At 51.7% G+C, this 4,941-nt stretch overlaps 1 pseudogene; it reads right to left on the reverse strand.

Moving 5' to 3' along the window:
• Nucleotides 1-1,016: 1,016 nt before the first annotated feature.
• LOC123323607 lies at nucleotides 1,017-3,573 on the reverse strand (annotated as a pseudogene).
• Between the last annotated feature and the right edge of the window lie 1,368 nt (nucleotides 3,574-4,941).

A 4,941-nucleotide genomic window follows, 5' to 3' on the forward strand; every position in this document is an offset into this window, starting at 1 on the left:
AAGTGCTTCTTCCTTAAAGCATTTTCCTGCTGAGAAGGAGATAGTATTCCCTGGGACCCAGCCTGAGCCTGCTTTGTTGCTGAGGAAACCATGCGCTGAAAGCAAAAGCAGATGAGACCTACAGCACATAGAGCCTCAGGACAGCAGGACCATGGTAGGGGGCTGGGGACTAAAGCTACAGTGTTAAGAGACCCATGGCCCCACAAGTTGGGAACCTTTCACACCCTCGATGCTTCACACACACATGAAGCATGCACTGCCCGAACCCACCTTTCAGCCCATGCTCTCTTGGGCAGCAGGACTAGTGGGGATGAGGTGGACAATGGTGTCCTCATGTCCCTCATGAGGGTTCTGCAGCCATCCCCAGCTTCTGCATTCAGGGCCACTGCAGGCTTCTGCAGACGACTACTCTACATAACTGTCTCATTACGCCTCTGGTCCAGGGGCAGAAGAGCCTGCCAGGTAGGGTGCATCCAGGGCACCCTGAGCCTCAGGCTGGATGGGCGTGGGGAATGCAGGAGTAACTTGTGCCCAGAGCCCCTCAGCATCACATGGGGACCATGCACAACACAGCCTCTGGCTTGTCTTGCAGGTGGATTTGGAGGCCGTTGGGGAAGCGGCTCAGTCAGCCAAGATGGCTGTGAGGACACTGCAGACATAGGATGAGGCTGGAGAAGACTCTGTCCTGTCATGTCTCCACATCCCAGGCTTACTGGTTCCTTCTACACAACCCAGGGAGCAGAACAGGAACTTGGGATAAGGGGGGTGGGACAGCAGGTTAATTGGCTTCTCAACTTTTGTCATGAACAGGTAGCTATTTTCTTTTTTTTTTTTAGGACACCTTAAATTTTTAATCCTTTCTTTACAGGTTACCTAGACCACGTCTGTTTAAGAAAACTGTAGAAAGTTAGTACCTGCCACAAGCAAACGCCAGGCTGCGGCACGTGTCGATTTTCCGCAGAGTCCTGCTTTGCAGGGTCTCCACTCACACTCGCTGGAATCCGTTGCGGCAGAGTTTAGTCCACAGGTCGCTTCTCCTCATATTTCTTTGGAACCTCTTCAGCGTTCTTACAGAATTTTTTACGGTCCTTAGAGTATTCTTCAGCTAGGTCAGCCCGAAGTGGGTGCTCGGGCTGGGGTTCATTCACCAGTGCTGTGAGGGACTGGATTACTTGGCCGGTTCTGGTTGCTGGCTTCCAGTTTTCAGCATTAATTCCTGGCAGACAGACCTGCCCCTTTTCATTGATGTTCGGGTGACAGATCTTTGTTTTAAATATGATCTTCGGTGCTTTGAGTGGGTACTCTGCTGGAGAGTTGATTTCGATTCTGAAAGCCCCCTTATCATATGGAGGGTTGTCAGGAACAATAAGCCCTCACCAAGTCAATAAATTAGCTTCATCAACCTGGATGTTAGGGAAGTCTTTTCATTCCACATTTGTGGATTTCGTCAAGCTCCTTCTCAGCCTCCTGCTGGCCGCTATCTTGGATCTGGCACGGCTTGAACAGGCAGCAATTTTATCTACTCTACTGCCTGTTTTACATAAGCTAAACTTTCCCTGCTTGTCACCATCTTGGATCCCAGGTTTCTCCAAGTGCATGATGATGTGGGAAAGTTCTTGGACACTCTGTGACCTTTCAGGCTTCAGCAGGCCTAAGGTCAAGTGGCTGTTAGCAGGTGTGGGGGTGAAGAGCTTGCTGGGCAGGGCAGCCAGCTCACACCCTGGGGGATCCACTGCCAAACCTGACCCCTGCTGAGCCCTGCTTCTGGAGGGAAGGGATCTCACAGCCCTGAGACCCAAAGACAGAAGCTCACATTCCCAGAGCCAGGTTGGCCCCCCCGCTCTCCTCATTCCTCACCTACACGTCCACTAACAGAGCCAGCCAGGAGCCCACGGGAGATCCAGCACCATCAGCATCAGTAGGAGGAGTGTCAACTACTGAATGAAAACTCTAGTCCCATTCTCTCCATGTCTGGAAAAGCAAACACCGTACCTGGGGTTATCGTGGAGTGGGTAGCGGGCAGAGGGTGCAGGTAGACTGCAGCTGACACAGAATTAGCTGGATTTCTTGACACTGCCTTTTTCTTTGTCTCTGGAGAAAAAGAGAGGTGATTAACTGAGGTTTTAGCATTTCTCATTTCAGCAGATATAATCAAACAAATAATGGCAAATAGTCTTTTATGTGCACAAAGCTTTCCACATTTCTAGAAAAGAAAATGCTCAATTGACAGGGACCTGCAGAGCAGAACTGGATAGAGCCCAGGGGTCCTCAGGCCTGACATGCAGTCTGGATACGACAGAGCTTGGAACTGTGCTATGGAGTGACGTTGGAGACCCTTAAACTGTATTTCCAGGTGATAAATTTAGAGAGAAAGTTATGTTTCACAACATTAGTTTGTGGGTATTATACTCTAACCCCGTTCACTAACCCCCTTTTTTTCAGTTTTAGAGGTAGAATTTACTGATTCATCAGTTGCATATAACACCAGCGCTCATTACATCACCTGTCTCCTTGACACCCATCACCCAGTTACCCCGTCCCCCACCCATCTCCCCTCCAACAACCTCAGTTTCTTTCCTATAGTTGAGACTCTCTTGGGACACCTGGGTGGCTCAGTCCATTAAGCGCCTACCTTTGGCTCAGGTCATGAACCTGGAGTCCTGGGATCCAGCCCCATGCTGGGCTCCCTGCTAAGTGGGGAGACTGCTTCTCTCTCTGCCTCTGCCCCTCACCCCGCTCATGCTCTCGCATATAAATTATTTTCTTAAGAGTCTCTTTTGCTTTGTCTACCTCCCTGACTTATTTTATTTCCCCCCTTCCCCTGTGTTCATACATTTTCTTTCTTAAATTCCACATGATTGACATCATATAATTGTCTTCCTGATTGACTTATTTCACTTAGCATAAAAACCTCTAGTTCCATCCCCCTGGTTGCAAATGGCAAGATTTCATGATTTTTGATGGCTGAGTAGTACTCCAATGTGTATATATAGCAGATCTTCTTTATCCATTCATCTGTCAATGGACACCTGGGCTCTTTCCTTACTCTGGCTATTATGAACATTGCTGCTCTAACCACTGGGGTCATGTGCCCCTGGAATCACTATGTTTGTATCCTTTGTATAAACACCTACTAGTGCAATCCTGGGATTTGGGTAGCTCTATTTTTCATTTTTGAGGAACCTCCATGCTGTTCTCCAGAGTGGTTGCACCAGCTTGCATTCCCACCAACAGTGTAGGAGGATCCCTTTCCTCCGCCTCCTCACCAGCACCTGTTGCCTCTTGTGTTGTTAATGTCAGCCATTCTGACAGGTGTGCGGTGGCCGCTCACCATGGTTTGGATTCGGATTTCCCTGACGATGAGTGACGTTCAGCATAGTTTCATGTGTCTGCTGGTCGTCTGTAAGTCTTTTTAGAGCAATGTCGCTCATGTCTATTTAACGTGCCCTTTCGGGGTACTCGTCCTGGTTTTGATTTCAGCACAGCAGCTTCCCGGGCAGTGACTGTCTTTGCCCTTGACTCTGGTGCTTCAGCATCACAGGGTAGACTCCGCCGTAAGGCCCGAGAGTTCATTTCCCCTCTTTCTGGCACTGGGCGAGGACTCCACCTCTGCGCCCCCCCCGTCCCCCGGGCGCCCGACTGCACACACGCAGCCAGGAGCAGCCCGGCCTCCCTCATGGCGCCATGCATGCCGGCCCACGTCCCTGCTCCAACCCACGGTTTGCAGAACAGAGCCCACGCTCGTTAACGGGACACCGTGACCCACATGGAGAGCCGCCGACCCCCCTGCGCCCCTGCAGACACTCCCCAGGTGGAGGCCGCCTGCCCAGCCCACTCCCGACCCTCTGACATGCGCCCACACGCATCATGGGCGCCCAGGCCCACGCTCTCCCTCGCTGGTCCCAGAGGCCGCCTCTGCCTGTCCACTCAGCATCCCTGCCTGGTCCAGACGAGCTGGCTGCAAGCTTTGTGCACCAGGCCCCGAGCACCGCAAACCTTAGCGCCTTCTGAGAATGTGAGCCCGAGGATGCAGACCGTGCACGGGACGCAGAAACCTCCCCCTGCCTCCTGGCAATGCACCGTGACCACGTACTTGGATCCCAAGCGGTGCCCCCATTGCCAAACAGGGAAGAAGTGGCCGCATGGACCCTCCCACCCCAACACAGGCAGTGACTCTGTAAGACACTTGGAAGATCAGGCGACGGAGCACAAAGAACCACCCAAACCAGAAAAGTAGGGCATCTGTGCCCAGACGTGGGAAATTTGAGGCTACTACCCAGGCGCAAATCCCCCACTCCGGTAGAGGGTCCAGGTGTGTGGTGTCGGTGAAGGGAAATGCCATTCCCTCTGTTGGGGTCTTATTCCCTAATGTCAGCGATTCAGGGCTGGATGCCAAGACCTGGCTGGTACTTGCCGCCATCCAGAGTGCAGTACCCATGTAGGGTCACTGTGCCCAGATGTTGGTGCTTCCATGGCCTGCAGGCCTCTGGCCTGGGCTGGCTTCAGCCTGATGTCTTGGCTACACACCACCTGGGCAGCCTTTTATCATTTGGGGTATTTTCTCCTGAGTGAGCAAAGGATGCCAAGGCTAAAGACAAGAGGAAGACAAGCAGCTGGGAGAGCTCTCCATGGGAATCAAAGCCATCGATAAACTTTGAGAGAACTGGGGGGATTTCAACACAAGCAAGAACAGTAATAAATAACTCTCCAAGAAAGAGTTTAAGCTAACAAATTCCCTCCCAATGGCTGTGGAATTACATTAACATTTAAAATAAAATTCTGTTTTTTTGGAGAGACTGGGTGGCTCAGATGGTTAAGTGTCTGCCCTCAGCTCATGTCATGATCTCCAGGTCCTGTGAACAGCCCCATGAGCAGCTCCCAAGTCGGTGGGGAGTCTGCTGCTTCTCCCTCTGCCTCTCCCCCCAGCTTGTTCTTTCTGTG

The sequence above is a fragment of the Neomonachus schauinslandi genome, chromosome Y (genome assembly GCF_002201575.2).
Source record: "Neomonachus schauinslandi chromosome Y, ASM220157v2, whole genome shotgun sequence".
Taxonomy (NCBI): Eukaryota; Metazoa; Chordata; class Mammalia; order Carnivora; family Phocidae; genus Neomonachus; species Neomonachus schauinslandi.